Genomic DNA, 20,047 nt, shown 5'->3' with positions numbered 1-20,047 from the left:
AAGAGAGGTATGGAGTATTGGTCCGTGGACACCTTAAGAGGTAGTTCGACTGACCGAAGCGAAACCGAGCTACGTTCCAGATACAAAGTGATGGTGGCAAGGCAAGTACCTTCTATTATAGCTAATATTAAACGTTTTTCCAAGTATAATAGATTGCTTCGGTATGTGAAGAACTGTCTACGGAAAGCTAGAGGACAAGAAAATATGACTGGTGATCTTCCTGTTGATGAGGTAAATGAAAGCGAGAAGTACCTCTGTCGAAAGGTACAACAAGAAGCATTTGTGGATAATTTGTCGGCGCTTACCATAAACGACAGATTGTCTGACAAGAGCTAAAGACGTTGAATCCTGTTCTTGGCACTTCGTCAACTACTTAAAAGAATTCAAGCGAGCTGTGTGTATTGCAACATACTTCGGGCCAAACCTCGTCAGCCACAAATGGCGCCATTACCTGTGAAGCGTGTGACGCCTTATGTCAGAGCGTTTACCTACACCGGCTTGGACTATTTTGGCCCTATTAATGTTACCATTCGGCGTCAAAAAGAAAAAGATGGGTAGCACTTTTTACTTGCCTGACGGTAAGAGCCGTTCACCTTGAAATTGCCACCGACCTCCCAAGCGATGCCTGCCTGCTGTGTGTTCGAAACTTCATTCATCGAAGAGGTGTCCCAGTGACCATTAGAAGCGACAATGGGACAAATTTCGTCGGCATCGCCAAGGTACTGAAAACTTTATTGACAATAATGATTCTTTTAATTCAAAGGTGACGGCTCTTGGGATAAAGTCGATGTTCAATAGACCAAGCAATTCTGGTGAAGGTGGTGTCTGGGAGAGCCTGGTCCAATCCGTCAAGAAAGCATGATGAAGGAGCAGGCGCCTAAATTAGAGACGTTTCGTTCCTTCCTTATAGAAGCCGAAAATATGGTCAATTCCAGGCCGTTGACCCATCTTCCATTTTCGCCAAAAGATTCCGAGCCGTTGACGCCGAATCATTTCCTGCTTGGATGCTCCAATTCCATTAACACGCCTGCACCATTTGAGCCGAGGTTGATGTGTTTGAGGAAGCAGTAGCGTGTTCTGCAAAACATGAAGAATGGTTTTTGGAACCAATGGTTGCGAGAGTACTTGCCAGAGCTGACTCGTCGCACGAAGTGGTGCCTGCCTTCACAACCAGCCACAGTTGGCTGCCTAGTTTTTGTGTGTGATCCGGATCTACCAAGCAGTTAATGGAAGAGAAGCAGAATAATCCAGCTGTATGTGGGTAATGATGGAGTGGCCCGATCAGCTAAATTACGAACGAGCACCGGAATATATAGAAGACTAATAGCCAAACTAACTTGATGTTGACACAAGATGTGGTGAATCCTCCCCCACTGGGTCAGTTCACGTGGGTGGGGAAGTTGCTGACGGCAACCCTGCTGATGATGGCAACCCTGCTGATGATGACAGCCCTGCTACTGCCAATTTGTGACTCAAAAACTAAATCAAGAACGAACGACATGTTGAGGAAAAACCATGGTGCAAAATTTCCAAGCCGTTATTGTATTGTATTTTTTTCATTTATGTGTATACTTGTTAACATTTTTACATATAAAAGATCCATCAGGAGCATATACTTTCCTTTCATTTGTATCACTTTGAATATTAGTTTCTTATTATAAATGGATACATAAGTCGGATTTGCTTATTAATTTTGTCCACAATGTACGGAAAGTGGTTCTTGAAATGTATTCTAGTATCAGGTATGATACCAAAGTACTTAACGTTGGTTTTCCAATTTATGTTCTGATTATTAAACAGGATTGACCTCTGTGGAACAAGACTTGAGCGACGGTTTCTCGTGAAATATACAGATTCAGTTTTATCTGTATTAAGTAGGATCTTCCACTTGAAGAAATATTTTTTTCTCTAGGCTTTCAATGATATTGCAGGACAGGACATAAAGTTCCAGACTGTCGTCTGTGAAATTTGAAGCGATGCATTCTGGTGTAATTGGGATGTCTGATGTGTAGATGTTACACAAGATAGACGAGAGACAGGATCCTTAAGGACAACCAGCAATGATCGATTTTCTGACAGAGATGATTTGTATCATTTTATGATTTCCATGGAGAAATTAATCTTGTATAGTTTAAACATAATATTTGATTTAATTCTGATTTTATGTCTTGTAAAAACATTCCAGTAGATATCCAGCCGAAAAATTTTTATGAATTTTTTGAATTTTAAATAGTGGTGGGGATGTGTTGTTTTCCTTTCTAAACCCAAATTGTTGTGGAGGAATTGTATTGTTTTGATCAGTGAACAGAATCATTTTTTTTTTTAATTTTCTACTTATAAGTGGCATGTGATCGGATTCGAGAACATTTATTGTTTTAACATGCCTTATGTTCATACAATTAGTGATAAGTAGGTCTAAGTTCGAAGGTTGTCGGCTGGAATATAAGAGCAATTTTGAGAAAACAGAATTTAAAAAAATGTTCTGTTGGTATTTTTCATATAAAATATTTCCCCAAGAATTATTCTGGAACAGCTCCAATAAGTACGCCTCAAATTAAAATCGCCTCCAATAATGAAGTTTCCATTTGAGCTAGTTATTGTTAGGATGTCTGAAGCATATAATAGTCTACTTGGTGATAGGCCTCTGGCCCCACCATTAAAGTAGCATGAGTATTTATTTAAGAAGTCGTTTTCGGTAGAATATGAGACACCAATATTTTCGATAATTGACGTATTAATTTTGGGTAATAATTGATGAACTATTCCCTTTTTAGCCAAAATGGCAACTCCACCCCTCTTTGATCATATCGATCATTTCTGTAGCAAAAGTATGTCCTATTTTTAGGTTTCATTCAGGAGGCAAATATCAATATTTTGGTCCAGAAAATAAAATAGTTCATTTAATTTGTTTCGAAAGTTTCTTGCATTCCAAGACACTATTTTTAATTTGAAATTATTCAATATAGACTGGAGAAGTGATAACTTTGAATTGGTCGGGTTTAGTTTTACACCTGCTAAGATTTGTGATTAACTCTACTATTAAGTTTTTCATCTCCTCTATTAAATGACTGATTAGGTTGATTTTGTGAAACAGTCCATGTGTTAGATGGCAACACACTTTCATAGTTTAATGCATTAGGAAAGGCGTTATTGTACTTAGAGGAGCTATTGTATTGCAATCTACGCTCTCTTTGGTTGATATTTTTGGCTAATCTCGAGAAATGATTTTCCCGCAGGACATTCTGGTGAAGTTGATTTATGGCTTCCGTTACAGTTAGCACATTTTACTGCGGTACTTTACCATTCGGCAGAATTGTGATTTCCACCACAATAAACCCAAAAAGTTTTAAAGCTGCAACAATTTTAGCCGTGACCAAGCATGTGGCAATTGTAATATTGAGTAATTTTATTTTGCTATTTATTTTGCTATCAGCATTGTCCACTGGCTCATTTTCATGATTTATAACGTCTGTTACATTTATGTTTTCCATATTTTGTATTCGCCAAGGACCACCTCCAGTGCTGCTGGATTCACCCTTATAGTGCACAATTGTTTCTTAGTTTTAAATTTTAAATCTTTCCACACCTAGAAGAACTTTAGAAAACTAACTAATAAAAATATACAAAAATAATTTTAATTTTAACATACTTTTTGCCAGTCTCTAATCGGTGACCCGTTTATATTTAATTTTGTAGCAATGGTTTCCAATCTCATTTAAAATTAGCTGGAAAATGACCTTTAGTAAACCCTTTTACCAAACATGTATTTTTTCTAATTCGAAAACCAACATTTCAAATTGTTTTGCTGTTGTTATTTTCATGATCAAATACCAAAAAAGTTACAATATCAACGTCGACTAAAAAATACAATGTCGTCACAATTTTTTACAATTTTCTTAAAAATCGACTTAACGTCGGCTTTTATATCGACATTTATAATAGCAATCATTTGTCGCTATCGACAAAAAACGACAACCCTATATCAAAGGTAGATCTACTAGGTAGTCGGATCACCCCAGCTGACGGCACCTTTAAATGTCAAAACAAGTTGTTGTAATGCTGAATTCGTCCTAAATGAATGCAACACAAAAACAAAGTTTGTTTATGTCGTCTTCATTGAAAGTATATTTTTCTAATATTTTAAAATTTAAGAGCAACTTTAGAGTGTATTACCATTAAAAAATTAAAATTTGAATTTGTCGAAGCCATCCGACCGCAATGTTAGGGAAACCAATGAAACATGAGAATTGTCCATGGCTTGGAGCTGTATTCCAGAAACAGTGTAATCAAAAGTTCCTTCATTTGGCAAATCGCTGTCACGAAGGCTTGCAGCATTGTATGGGTCCATACAACCCCTTTACGGCCTGACTCTGTTGTATAGCCATTTTACTTTGCTGCTCCAACTTTTCACGAGAGCTATGACTCGGTTGGTCTTATCCAAACTTCCACTAGCCGCAGCTACAACAGACTTCTGTGGTCTGTGAAAACTCTTTGTATGGTATGGGGAATTTGCATCGGCTCTGCTATCATGAGAGGTTTGGTATCCACCAACTGGCTACTAACTTGATTGCTGGACATTCTTAAAGGGCTTTACTGGTGACGATATTGGTGCTATGTTCTTTCTTTAAAACCATTTCATCAGGAACACTTGCCACTGTGTTCTGGAATATTAGTGGTTATTGTCGATGACGTAGAAGATATTACAGTTGTGGGCTTGTATACAAATTTCGGGGAATAACTATCAACTTGGGGCTGTTGCAATGATCCCCGATAGCCCCACGCCTTTTGAATGATTTTGGGCCAATTGTCACTTTAACCAGATTGGGAGCTTTAATTTATGGACCAATTCCAGGTGAAAAATAATTATTCTAAACATGTTTTACATTTCCACAGATGTTCCAGATCCGAAATTATTTTGATACCGAAACATTGGGCGTCAAAATCGCTACAAAACCGTTGATGTCAGACGAGGATAGACGAGCGTTGGATACATTGGAATGTGAAACGAAACAAATTGATGGTCGTTATAAATGTGCTTTGTTGAGGAAGAAAGACGTTCCCTCACTACCCGATTCTTAGAGTATGGCGCTTAATCGATTATACAGCGTTGAACGAAAAATGCAACAAAACGAAGAATATGCAAAGGAGTATAAATCCAAAATTGAAGACTACGTACAAAAAGGTTATTGCCGGAAGCTTATTATTGATGAAGTCAACAATCATGTATTTTACATTCCACACTTTGGCGTAAGAAATCCCAACAAAATGGGATTACGCCTAGAATTTGATGCAGCTGCCAAATTTAATTTAATGTCTTTTGTCTTCTCAAGACATAAATAATCCACTAATCGCTATTCTTTTTGAATTTAGAGAAGAACCAATTGCAGTTTGCGCCGATATTCAGGAAATGTTCCACCAAATTGCTGTCAAAAAAACCGACCAAAATTGCCAAAGATTTTTGTGGGGAGATATTAACGTGAACAAGCCTGTGGATATTTACTTTATGTAGCGATTGATATTTGGTGCCACCTATTCCCCCACAATAGCCCAATTTGTGAAAAATTTAAATGCCAAAACCTGTATAGGTGAATCCCCAAGAGCTGTGCATGGGATCATTGACCGACACTACGTCGATGATTATGTTGATTGTTTTGATGCAGAAGATGAAGCAACAAATACTTTCAACAATGTTGTTAAAATTTATAAATTGGCCGGAGTTAATTTACACGGGATAAAATCCAATTCCCAGCATGTTTTGAAGCAGTATGGCAATCCCACTGAGGATGATGAAACAAGTGGAAATACCTTTATTAATGACGGAGTGGAACGAGTACTCGGAATTCGATGGGCGCCAAAAACAGACGTTTTCTGTTTTGACTTAAAGGTAAACAAAGTGGACGGACAAATATTGAAATGTGAAAAAGTGCCAACCAAACGTGAGATGTTGTGTTCAAATATGTCCATTTATGACCCGTTTGGTTTCATTTGCGATTTTATGGTGACCACAAAGATTATAATGCAGTGTGTGTGGAAGAGTGGCATTAAGTGGGATAACAAGTTGCCGACAGAAATATATTGTCGGTGGAAAGTGTGGCTTGAACAAATGAAAAACATTGTCAAATTTAATGTGCCAAGATATTATAGCCCAAATTTTAATACTAATGTGGTGAGTTGCATATATTTACGGATGCCAGTGAAGATGCTATGGCTGCAGTTGGACATAAAAGTGGTAAGTAACGACATAAAAGTGGTGTTTGTTATGGGTAAGACGAGTTGTGCCCCAACGCGGTATCACACTATACAAAAATTGGAGTTGCAAGCCGCTGTTATGGGAATGCGGTTAAAGGAATCTATTGTGAAAAATCACTTAAAAAACATTAATTCTATTTATTTTTGGACAGATTCCTCAACCGTAGTACGGTGGATAAGATCTGACCATCGAATGTACAAGCAGTTTGTGGCAAATAGTGGAAATGATGTCCCGGTGCAGACAATGCAGCGGATGATGGGACCCGCATGAAGCTGTCAAGGCCGTATAATCCTGAAGGAAGGTGGAAGAATGGACCTGATTTTTTAAAGAGAGGTATGGAGTATTGGTTCGTGGACACCTTAAGAGGTAGTTCGACTGACCGAAGCGAAACCGAGCTGCGTTCCAGATACAAAGTGATGGTGGCAAGGCAAGTACCTTCTATTATAGCTAATATTAAACGTTTTTCCAAGTATAATAGATTGCTTCGGTATGTGAAGAACTGTCTACGGAAAGCTAGAGGACAAGAAAATATGACTGGTGATCTGCCTGTTGATGAGGTAAATGAAAGCGAGAAGTACCTCTGTCGAAAGGTACAACAAGAAGCATTTGTGGATGATTTGTCGGCGCTTACCATAAACGGCAGATTGTCTGACAAGAGCTAAAGACGTTGAATCCTGTTCTTGGCACTTCGTCAACTACTTAAAAGAATTCAAGCCAGCTGTGTGTATTGCAACATACTTCGGGCCAAACCTCGTCAGCCACAAATGGCGCCATTACCTGTGAAGCGTGTGACGCCTTATGTCAGAGCGTTTACCTACACCGGCTTGGACTATTTTGGCCCTATTAATGTTACCATTCGGCGTCAAAAAGAAAAAGATGGGTAGCACTTTTTACTTGCCTGACGGTAAGAGCCGTTCACCTTGAAATTGCCACCGACCTCTCAAGCGATGCCTGTCTGCTGTGTGTTCGAAACTTCATTCATCGAAGAGGTGTCCCAGTGACCATTAGAAGCAACAATGGGACAAATTTCGTCGGCATCGCCAAGGTACTGAAAACTTTATTGACGATAATGATTCTTTTAATTCGAAGGTGACGGCTCTTGGGATAAAGTGGATGTTCAATAGACCAAGCAATTCTGGTGAAGGTGGTGTCTGGGAGAGCCTGGTCCAATCCGTCAAGAAAGCATTGTATGCCATGATGAAGGAGCAGGCGCCTAAATTAGAGACGTTTCGTTCCTTCCTTATAGAAGCCGAAAATATGGTCAATTCCAGGCCGTTGACCCATCTTCCAGTTTCGCCAAAAGATTCCGAGCCGTTGACGCCGAATCATTTCCTGCTTGGATGCTCCAATTCCATTAACACGCCTGCACCATTTGAGCCGAGGTTGATGTGTTTGAGGAAGCAGTAGCGTGTTCTGCAAAACATGAAGAATGGTTTTTGGAACCAATGGTTGCGAGAGTACTTGCCAGAGCTGACTCGTCGCACGAAGTGGTGCCTGCCTTCGCAACCAGTCACAGTTGGCTGCCTAGTTTTTGTGTGTGATCCGGATCTACCAAGCAGTCAATGGAAGAGAAGCAGAATAATCCAGCTGTATGTGGGTAATGATGGAGTGGCCCGATCAGCTAAATTACGAACGAGCACCGGAATATATAGAAGACCAATAGCCAAACTAACTTGATGTTGACACAAGATGTGGTGAATCCTCCCCCACTGGGTTAGTTCACGTGGGTGGGGAAGTTGCTGACGGCAACCCTGCTGATGATGACAGCCCTGCTACTGCCAATTTGTGACTCAAAAACTAAATCAAGAACGAACGACATGTTGAGGAAAAACCATGGTGCAAAATTTCCAAGCCGTTATTGTATTGTATTTTTTTTCATTTATGTGTATACTTGTTAACATTTTTACATATAAAAGATCCATCAGGAGCATATACTTTCCTTTCATTTGTATCACTTTGAATATTAGTTTCTTATTATAAATGGATACATAAGTCGGATTTGCTTATTAATTTTGTCGACAATGTACGGAAAGTGGTTCTTGAAATGTATTCTAGTGTCAGGTATGATACCCAAGTACTTAACGTTGGTTTTCCAATTTATGTTCTGATTATTAAACAGGATTGGCCTCTGTGGAACAAGACTTGAGCGACGCTTTCTCGTGAAATATACAGATTCAGTTTTATCTGTATTAAGTAGGATCTTCCACTTGAAGAAATATTTTTTTCTCTAGGCTTTCAATGATATTGCAGGATAAAGTTCCAGACTGTCGTCTGTGAAATTTGAAGCGATGCATTCTGGTGTAATTGGGATGTCTGATGTGTAGATGTTACACAAGATAGACGAGAGACAGGATCCTTAAGGACAACCAGCAATGATCGATTTTCTGACAGAGATGATTTGTATAATTTTTATGATTTCCATGGAGAAATTAATCTTGTATAGTTTAAACATAATATTTGATTTAATTCTGATTTTATGTCTTGTAAGAACATTCCAGTAGATATCCAGCCGAAAAATTTTTATGAATTTTTTGAATTTTAAATAGTGGTGGGGATGTGTTGTTTTCCTTTCTAAACCCAAATTGTTGTGGAGGAATTGTATTGTTTTGATCAGTGAACAGAATCATTTTTTTTTAATTTTCTACTTATAAGTGGCATGTGATCGGATTCGAGAACATTTATTGTTTTAACATGCCTTATGTTCATACAATTAGTGATAAGTAGGTCTAAGTTCGAAGGTTGTCGGCTGGAATATAAGAGCAATTTTGAGAAAACAGAATTTAAAAAAATGTTCTGTTGGTATTTTTCACATAAAATATTTCTCCAAGAATTATTCTGGAACAGCTCCAATAAGTACGCCTCGAATTAAAATCGCCTCCAATAATGAAGTTTCCATTTGAGGTAGTTATTGTTAGGATGTCTGAAGCATATAATAGTCTACTTGGTGATAGGCCTCTGGTCCCACCATTAAAGTAGCATGAGTATTTATTTAAGAAGTCGTTTTCGGTAGAATATGAGACACCAATATTTTCGATAATTGACGTATTAATTTTGGGTAATAATTGATAAACTATTCCCTTTTTAGCCAAAATGGCAACTCCACCCCTCTTTGATCATATCGATCATTTCTGTAGCAAAAGTATGTCCTATTTTTAAAAGAACATTCTGTACTTAGCCAGGTTTCATTCAGGAGGCAAATATCAATATTTCGGTCCAGAAAATAAAATAGTTCATTTAATTTGTTTCGAAAGTTTCTTGCATTCCAAGACACTATTTTTAATTTGAAATTATTCAATATAAACTGGAGAAGTGATAACTTTGAATTGGTCGGGTTTAGTTTTACACCTGCTAAGATTTGTGATTAACTCTACTATTAAGTTTTTCATCTCCTCTATTAAATGACTGATTAGGTTGATTTTGTGAAACAGTCCATGTGTTAGATGGCAACACACTTTCATAGTTTAATGCATTAGGAAAGGCGTTATTGTACTTAGAGGAGCTATTGTATTGCAATCTACGCTCTCTTTGGTTGATATTTTTGGCTAATCTCGAGAAATGATTTTCCCGCAGGACATTCTGGTGAAGTTGATTTATGGCTTCCGTTACAGTTAGCACATTTTACTGCGGTACTTTACCATTCGGCAGAATTGTGATTTCCACCGCAATAAACCCAAAAAGTTTTAAAGCTGCAACAATTTTAGCCGTGACCAAGCATGTGGCAATTGTAATATTGAGTAATTTTATTTTGCTATTTATTTTGCTATCAGCATTGTCCACTGGCTCATTTTCATGATTTATAACGTCTGTTACATTTATGTTTTCCATATTTTGTATTCGCCAAGGACCACCTCCAGTGCTGCTGGATTCACCCTTATAGTGCACAATTGTTTCTTAGTTTTAAATTTTAAATCTTTCCACACCTAGAAGAACTTTAGAAAACTAACTAATAAAAATATACAAAAATAATTTTAATTTTAACATACTTTTTGCCAGTCTCTAATCGGTGACCCGTTTATATTTAATTTTGTAGCAATGGTTTCCAATCTCATTTAAAATTAGCTGGAAAATGACATTTAGTAAACCCTTTTACCAAACATGTATTTTTTCTAATTCGAAAACCAACATTTCAAATTGTTTTGCTGTTGTTATTTTCATGATCAAATACCAAAAAAGTTACAATATCAACGTCGACTAAAAAATACAATGTCGTCACAATTTTTTACAATTTTCTTAAAAATCGACTTAACGTCGGCTTTTATATCGACATTTATAATAGCAATCATTTATCGCTATCGATTTTACTTTGCTGCTCCAACTTTTCACGAGAGCTATGACTCGGTTGGTCTTATCCAAACTTCCACTAGCCGCAGCTACAACAGACTTCTGTGGTCTGTGAAAACTCTTTGTATGGTATGGGGAATTTGCATCGGCTCTGCTATCATGAGAGGTTTGGTATCCACCAACTGGCTACTAACTTGATTGCTGGGCATTCTTAAAGGGCTTTACTGGTGACGATATTGGTGCTATGTTCTTTCTTTAAAACCATTTCATCAGGAACACTTGCCACTGTGTTCTGGAATATTAGTGGTTATTGTCGATGACGTAGAAGATATTACAGTTGTGGGCTTGTATACAAATATCGGGGAATAACTATCAACTTGGGGCTGTTGCAATGATCCCCGCTAGCCCCACGCCTTTTGAATGATTTTGGGCCAATTGTCACTTTAACCAGATTGGGAGCTTTAATTTATGGACCAATTCCAGGTGAAAAATAATTATTCTAAACATGTTTTACATTTCCACAGATGTTCCAGATCCGAAATTATTTTGATACCGAAACATTGGGCGTCAAAATCGCTACAAAACCGTTGATGTCAGACGAGGATAGACGAGCGTTGGATACATTGGAATGTGAAACGAAACAAATTGATGGTCGTTATAAATGTGCTTTGTTGAGGAAGAAAGACGTTCCCTCACTACCCGATTCTTAGAGTATGGCGCTTAATCGATTATACAGCGTTGAACGAAAAATGCAACAAAACGAAGAATATGCAAAGGAGTATAAATCCAAAATTGAAGACTACGTACAAAAAGGTTATTGCCGGAAGCTTATTATTGATGAAGTCAACAATCATGTATTTTACATTCCACACTTTGGCGTAAGAAATCCCAACAAAATGGGATTACGCCTAGTATTTGATGCAGCTGCCAAATTTAATTTAATGTCTTTTGTCTTGTCAAGACATAAATAATCCACTAATCGCTATTCTTTTTGAATTTAGAGAAGAACCAATTGCAGTTTGCGCCGATATTCAGGAAATGTTCCACCAAATTGCTGTCAAAAAAACCGACCAAAATTGCCAAAGATTTTTGTGGGGAGATGGTAACGTGAACAAGCCTGTGGATATTTACTTTATGTAGCGATTGATATTTGGTGCCACCTGTTCCCCCACAATAGCCCAATTTGTGAAAAATTTAAATGCCAAAACCTGTATAGGTGAATCCCCAAGAGCTGTGCATGGGATCATTGACCGACACTACGTCGATGATTATGTTGATTGTTTTGATGCAGAAGATGAAGCAACAAATACTTTCAACAATGTTGTTAAAATTTATAAATTGGCCGGAGTTAATTTACACGGGATAAAATCCAATTCCCAGCATGTTTTGAAGCAGTATGGCAATCCCACTGAGGATGATGAAACAAGTGGAAATACCTTTATTAATGACGGAGTGGAACGAGTACTCGGAATTCGATGGGCGCCAAAAACAGACGTTTTCTGTTGGCTTAAAGGTAAACAAAGTGGACGGACAAATATTGAAATGTGAAAAAGTGCCAACCAAACGTGAGATGTTGTGTTCAAATATGTCCATTTATGACCCGTTTGGTTTCATTTGCGATTTTATGGTGACCACAAAGATTATAATGCAGTGTGTGTGGAAGAGTGGCATTAAGTGGGATAAGAAGTTGCCGACAGAAATATATTGTCGGTGGAAAGTGTGGCTTGAACAAATGAAAAACATTGTCAAATTTAATGTGCCAAGATATTATAGCCCAAATTTTAATACTAATGTGGTGAGTTGCATATATTTACGGATGCCAGTGAAGATGCTATGGCTGCAGTTGGATATTGGCGTGTAGTAAGTAACGACATAAAAGTGGTGTATGTTATGGGTAAGACGAGTTGTGCCCCAACGCGGTATCACACTATACAAAAATTGGAGTTGCAAGCCGCTGTTATGGGAATGCGGTTAAAGGAAACTATTGTGAAAAATCACTTAAAAACATTAATGCTATTTATTTTTGGACAGATTCCTCAACCGTAGTACGGTGGATAAGATCTGACCATCGAATGTACAAGCAGTTTGTGGCAAATAGTGGAAATGGTGTCCCGGTGCAGACAATGCAGCGGATGATGGGACCCGCATGAAGCTGTCAAGGCCGTATAATCCTGAAGGAAGGTGGAAGAATGGACCTGATTTTTTAAAGAGAGGTATGGAGTATTGGTCCGTGGACACCTTAAGAGGTAGTTCGACTGACCGAAGCGAAACCGAGCTGCGTTCCAGATACAAAGTGATGGTGGCAAGGCAAGTACCTTCTATTATAGCTAATATTAAACGTTTTTCCAAGTATAATAGATTGCTTCGGTATGTGAAGAACTGTCTACGGAAAGCTAGAGGACAAGAAAATATGACTGGTGATCTGCCTGTTGATGAGGTAAATGAAAGCGAGAAGTACCTCTGTCGAAAGGTACAACAAGAAGCATTTGTGGATGATTTGTCGGCGCGGTAAGAGCCGTTCACCTTGAAATTGCCACCGACCTCTCAAGCGATGCCTGCCTGCTGTGTGTTCGAAACTTCATTAATCGAAGAGGTGTCCCAGTGACCATTAGAAGCAACAATGGGACAAATTTCGTCGGCATCGCCAAGGTACTGAAAACTTTATTGACAATAATGATTCTTTTAATTCGAAGGTGACGGCTCTTGGGATAAAGTGGATGTTCAATAGACCAAGCAATTCTGGTGAAGGTGGTGTCTGGGAGAACCTGGTCCAATCCGTCAAGAAAGCATTGTATGCCATGATGAAGGAGCAGGCGCCTAAATTAGAGACGTTTCGTTCCTTCCTTATAGAAGCCGAAAATATGGTCAATTCCAGGCCGTTGACCCATCTTCCAGTTTCGCCAAAAGATTCCGAGCCGTTGACGCCGAATCATTTCTGCTTGGATGCTCCAAGTCCATTAACACGCCTGCACCATTTGAGCCGAGGTTGATGTGTTTAAGGAAGCAGTAGCGTGTTCTGCAAAACATGAAAAATGGTTTTTGGAACCAATGGTTGCGAGAGTACTTGCCAGAGCTGACTCGTCGCACGAAGTGGTGCCTGCCTTCGCAACCAGTCACAGTTGGCTGCCTAGTTTTTGTGTGTGATCCGGATCTACCAAGCAGTCAATGGAAGAGAAGCAGAATAATCCAGCTGTATGTGGGTAATGATGGAGTGGCCCGATCAGCTAAATTACGAACGAGCACCGGAATATATAGAAGACCAATAGCCAAACTAACTTGATGTTGACACAAGATGTGGTGAATCCTCCCCCACTGGGTTAGTTCACGTGGGTGGGGAAGTTGCTGACGGCAACCCTGCTGATGATGACAGCCCTGCTACTGCCAATTTGTGACTCAAAAACTAAATCAAGAACGAACGACATGTTGAGGAAAAACCATGGTGCAAAATTTCCAAGCCGTTATTGTATTGTATTTTTTTCATTTATGTGTATACTTGTTAACATTTTTACATATAAAAGATCCATCAGGCGCATATACTTTCCTTTCATTTGTATCACTTTGAATATTAGTTTCTTATTATAAATGGATACATAAGTCGGATTTGCTTATTAATTTTGTCCACAATGTACGGAAAGTGGTTCTTGAAATGTATTCTAGTGTCAGGTATGATACCCAAGTACTTAACGTTGGTTTTCCAATTTATGTTCTGATTATTAAACAGGATTGGCCTCTGTGGAACAAGACTTGAGCGACGATTTCTCGTGAAATATACAGATTCAGTTTTATCTGTATTAAGTAGGATCTTCCACTTGAAGAAATATTTTTTTCTCTAGGCTTTCAATGATATTGCAGGATAAAGTTCCAGACTGTCGTCTGTGAAATTTGAAGCGATGCATTCTGGTGTAATTGGGATGTCTGATGTATAGATGTTACACAAGATAAACGAGAGACAGGATCCTTAAGGACAACCAGCAATGATCGATTTTCTGACAGAGATGATTTGTATCATTTTTATGATTTCCATGGAGAAATTAATCTTGTATAGTTTAAACATAATATTTGATTTAATTCTGATTTTATGTCTTGTAAAAACATTCCAGTAGATATCCAGCCGAAAAATTTTTATGAATTTTTTGAATTTTAAATAGTGGTGGGGATGTGTTGTTTTCCTTTCTAAACCCAAATTGTTGTGGAGGAATTGTATTGTTTTGATCAGTGAACAGAATCATTTTTTTTTTAATTTTCTACTTATAAGTGGCATGTGATCGGATTCGAGAACATTTATTGTTTTAACATGCCTTATGTTCATACAATTAGTGATAAGTAGGTCTAAGTTCGAAGGTTGTCGGCTGGAATATAAGAGCAATTTTGAGAAAACAGAATTTAAAAAAATGTTCTGTTGGTATTTTTCACATAAAATATTTCCCCAAGAATTATTCTGGAACAGCTCCAATAAGTACGCCTCGAATTAAAATCGCCTCCAATAATGAAGTTTCCATTTGAGGTAGTTATTGTTAGGATGTCTGAAGCATATAATAGTCTACTTGGTGATAGGCCTCTGGTCCCACCATTAAAGTAGCATGAGTATTTATTTAAGAAGTCGTTTTCGGTAGAATATGAGACACCAATATTTTCGATAATTGACGTATTAATTTTGGGTAATAATTGATGAACTATTCCCTTTTTAGCCAAAATGGCAACTCCACCCCTCTTTGATCATGTCGATCATTTCTGTAGCAAAAGTATGTCCTGTTTTTAAAAGAACATTCTGTACTTAGCCAGGTTTCATTCAGGAGGCAAATATCAATATTTTGGTCCAGAAAATAAAATAGTTCATTTAATTTGTTTCGAAAGTTTCTTGCATTCCAAGACACTATTTTTAATTTGAAATTATTCAATATAGACTGGAGAAGTGATAACTTTGAATTGGTCGGGTTTAGTTTTACACCTGCTAAGATTTGTGATTAACTCTACTATTAAGTTTTTCATCTCCTCTATTTAATGACTGATTAGGTTGATTTTGTGAAACAGTCCATGTGTTAGATGGCAACACACTTTCATAGTTTAATGCATTAGGAAAGGCGTTATTGTACTTAGAGGAGCTATTGTATTGCAATCTACGCTCTCTTTGGTTGATATTTTTGGCTAATCTCGAGAAATGATTTTCCCGCAGGACATTCTGGTGAAGTTGATTTATGGCTTCCGTTACAGTTAGCACATTTTACTGCGGTACTTTACCATTCGGCAGAATTGTGATTTCCACCGCAATAAACCCAAAAAGTTTTAAAGCTGCAACAATTTTAGCCGTGACCAAGCATGTGGCAATTGTAATATTGAGTAATTTTATTTTGCTATTTATTTTGTTATCAGCATTGTCCACTGGCTCATTTTCATGATTTATAACGTCTGTTACATTTATGTTTTCCATATTTTGTATTCGCCAAGGACCACCTCCAGTGCTGCTGGATTCACCCTTATAGTGCACAATTATTTCTTAGTTTTAAATTTTAATAACTAATAAAAATATACAAAAATAATTTTAATTTTAACATACTTTTTGCCAGTCTCTGATCGGTGACCCGTTTATATTTAATTTTGTAGCAATGGTTTCCAATCTCATTTAAAATTAGCTGGAAAATGACCTTTAGTAAACCCTTTTACCAAACATGTATTTTTTCTAATTCGAAAACCAACATTTCAAATTGTTTTGCTGTTGTTATTTTCATGATCAAATACCAAAAAAAGTTACAATATCAACGTCGACTAAAAAATACAATGTCGTCACAATTTTTTACAATTTTCTTAAAAATCGACTTAACGTCGGCTTTTATATCGACATTTATAATAGCAATCATTTGTCGCTATCGACAAGAAACGACAACCCTATATCAAAGGTAGATCTACTAGGTAGTCGGATCACCCCAGCTGACGGCACCTTTAAATGTCAAAACAAGTTGTTGTAATGCTGAATTCGCCCTAAATGAATGCAACACAAAAACAAAGTTTGTTTATGTCGTCTTCATTGAAAGTATATTTTTCTAATATTTTAAAATTTAAGAGCAACTTTAGAGTGTATTACCAGTAAAAAATTAAAATTTGAATTTGTCGAAGCCATCCGACCGCAAAGTTAGGGAAACCAATGAAACATGAGAATTGTCCATGGCTTGGAGCTGTATTCCAGAAACACTGTAATCAAAAGTTCCTTCATTTGGCAAATCGCTGTCACGAAGGCTTGCAGCATTGTATGGGTCCATACAACCCCTTTACGGCCTGACTCTGTTGTATAGCCATTTTACTTTGCTGCTCCAACTTTTCACGAGAGCTATGACTCGGTTGGTCTTATCCAAACTTCCACTAGCCGCAGCTACAACAGACTTCTGTGGTCTGTGAAAACTCTTTGTATGGTATGGGGAATTTGCATCGGCTCTGCTATCATGAGAGGTTTGGTATCCACCAACTGGCTACTAACTTGATTGCTGGGCATTCTTAAAGGGCTTTACTGGTGACGATATTGGTGCTATGTTCTTTCTTTAAAACCATTTCATCAGGAACACTTGCCACTGTGTTCTGGAATATTAGTGGTTATTGTCGATGACGTAGAAGATATTACAGTTGTGGGCTTGTATACAAATTTCGGGGAATAACTATCAACTTGGGGCTGTTGCAATGATCCCCGATAGCCCCACGGCTTTTGAATGATTTTGGGCCAATTGTCACTTTAACCAGATTGGGAGCTTTAATTTATGGACCAATTCCAGGTGAAAAATAATTATTCTAAACATGTTTTACATTTCCACAGATGTTCCAGATCCGAAATTATTTTGATACCGAAACATTGGGCGTCAAAATCGCTACAAAACCGTTGATGTCAGACGAGGATAGACGAGCGTTGGATACATTGGAATGTGAAACGAAACAAATTGATGGTCGTTATAAATGTGCTTTGTTGAGGAAGAAAGACGTTCCCTCACTACCCGATTCTTAGAGTATGGCGCTTAATCGATTATACAGCGTTGAACGAAAAATGCAACAAAACGAAGAATATGCAAAGGAGTATAAATCCAAAATTGAAGACTACGTACAAAAAGGTTATTGCCGGAAGCTTATTATTGATGAAGTCAACAATCATGTATTTTACATTCCACACTTTGGCGTAAGAAATCCCAACAAAATGGGATTACGCCTAGAATTTGATGCAGCTGCCAAATTTAATTTAATGTCTTTTGTCTTCTCAAGACATAAATAATCCACTAATCGCTATTCTTTTTGAATTTAGAGAAGAACCAATTGCAGTTTGCGCCGATATTCAGGAAATGTTCCACCAAATTGCTGTCAAAAAAACCGACCAAAATTGCCAAAGATTTTTGTGGGGAGATGGATATTTACTGTGGATATTTACTTTATGTAGCGATTGATATTTGGTGCCACCTGTTCCCCCACAATAGCCCAATTTGTGAAAAATTTAAATGCCAAAACCTGTATAGGTGAATCCCCAAGAGCTGTGCATGGGATCATTGACCGACACTACGTCGATGATTATGTTGATTGTTTTGATGCAGAAGATGAAGCAACAAATACTTTCAACAATGTTGTTAAAATTTATAAATTGGCCGGAGTTAATTTACACGGGATAAAATCCAATTCCCAGCATGTTTTGAAGCAGTATGGCAATCCCACTGAGGATGATGAAACAAGTGGAAATACCTTTATTAATGACGGAGTGGAACGAGTACTCGGAATTCGATGGGCGCCAAAAACAGACGTTTTCTGTTTTGACTTAAAGGTAAACAAAGTGGACGGACAAATATTGAAATGTGAAAAAGTGCCAACCAAACGTGAGATGTTGTGTTCAAATATGTCCATTTATGACCCGTTTGGTTTCATTTGCGATTTTATGGTGACCACAAAGATTATAATGCAGTGTGTGTGGAAGAGTGGCATTAAGTGGGATAACAAGTTGCCGACAGAAATATATTGTCGGTGGAAAGTGTGGCTTGAACAAATGAAAAACATTGTCAAATTTAATGTGCCAAGATATTATAGCCCAAATTTTAATACTAATGTGGTGAGTTGCATATATTTACGGATGCCAGTGAAGATGCTATGGCTGCAGTTGGATATTGGCGTGTAGTAAGTAACGACATAAAAGTGGTGTTTGTTATGGGTAAGACGAGTTGTGCCCCAACGCGGTATCACACTATACAAAAATTGGAGTTGCAAGCCGCTGTTATGGGAATGCGGTTAAAGGAATCTATTGTGAAAAATCACTAAAAAAACATTAATTCTATTTATTTTTGGACAGATTCCTCAACCGTAGTACGGTGGATAAGATCTGACCATTGAATGTACAAGCAGTTTGTGGCAAATAGTGGAAATGATGTCCCGGTGCAGACAATGCAGCGGATGATGGGACCCGCATGAAGCTGTCAAGGCCGTATAATCCTGAAGGAAGGTGGAAGAATGGACCTGATTTTTTAAAGAGAGGTATGGAGTATTGGTCCGTGGACACCTTAAGAGGTAGTTCGACTGACCGAAGCGAAACCGAGCTGCGTTCCAGATACAAAGTGATGGTGGCAAGGCAAGTACCTTCTATTATAGCTAATATTAAACGTTTTTCCAAGTATAATAGATTGCTTCGGTATGTGAAGAACTGTCTACGGAAAGCTAGAGGACAAGAAAATATGACTGGTGATCTGCCTGTTGATGAGGTAAATGAAAGCGAGAAGTACCTCTGTCGAAAGGTACAACAAGAAGCATTTGTGGATGATTTGTCGGCGCTTACCATAAACGGCAGATTGTCTGACAAGAGCTAAAGACGTTGAATCCTGTTCTTGGCACTTCGTCAACTACTTAAAAGAATTCAAGCCAGCTGTGTGTATTGCAACATACTTCGGGCCAAACCTCGTCAGCCACAAATGGCGCCATTACCTGTGAAGCGTGTGACGCCTTATGTCAGAGCGTTTACCTACATCGGCTTGGACTATTTTGGCCCTATTAATGTTACCATTCGGCGTCAAAAAGAAAAAGATGGGTAGCACTTTTTACTTGCCTGACGGTAAGAGCCGTTCACCTTGAAATTGCCACCGACCTCTCAAGCGATGCCTGTCTGCTGTGTGTTCGAAACTTCATTCATCGAAGAGGTGTCCCAGTGACCATTAGAAGCAACAATGGGACAAATTTCGTCGGCATCGCCAAGGTACTGAAAACTTTATTGACAATAATGATTCTTTTAATTCGAAGGTGACGGCTCTTGGGATAAAGTGGATGTTCAATAGACCAAGCAATTCTGGTGAAGGTGGTGTCTGGGAGAGCCTGGTCCAATCCGTCAAGAAAGCATTGTATGCCATGATGAAGGAGCAGGCGCCTAAATTAGAGACGTTTCGTTCCTTCCTTATAGAAGCCGAAAATATGGTCAATTCCAGGCCGTTGACCCATCTTCCAGTTTCGCCAAAAGATTCCGAGCCGTTGACGCCGAATCATTTCTGCTTGGATGCTCCAAGTCCATTAACACGCCTG

General features: G+C 38.2%; 1 long non-coding RNA gene across 1 annotated transcript; it reads left to right on the top strand.

The window, feature by feature from the left end:
- Nucleotides 1-5,464: 5,464 nt before the first annotated feature.
- On the top strand, nt 5,465-8,211 carry LOC131802466 (uncharacterized). The gene is made up of 2 exons (XR_009342213.1): nt 5,465-5,884; nt 6,402-8,211. It is a non-coding gene; the product is annotated as an uncharacterized LOC131802466 (long non-coding RNA).
- Nucleotides 8,212-20,047: the final 11,836 nt, after the last annotated feature.

Source organism: Musca domestica, unplaced genomic scaffold (assembly GCF_030504385.1).
Source record: "Musca domestica strain aabys unplaced genomic scaffold, Musca_domestica.polishedcontigs.V.1.1 21, whole genome shotgun sequence".
Taxonomy (NCBI): domain Eukaryota; kingdom Metazoa; phylum Arthropoda; class Insecta; order Diptera; family Muscidae; genus Musca; species Musca domestica.
The sequence above is the reverse complement of the archived record's forward strand: the minus strand, read 5'-3'. Positions and strand labels throughout refer to the sequence as shown.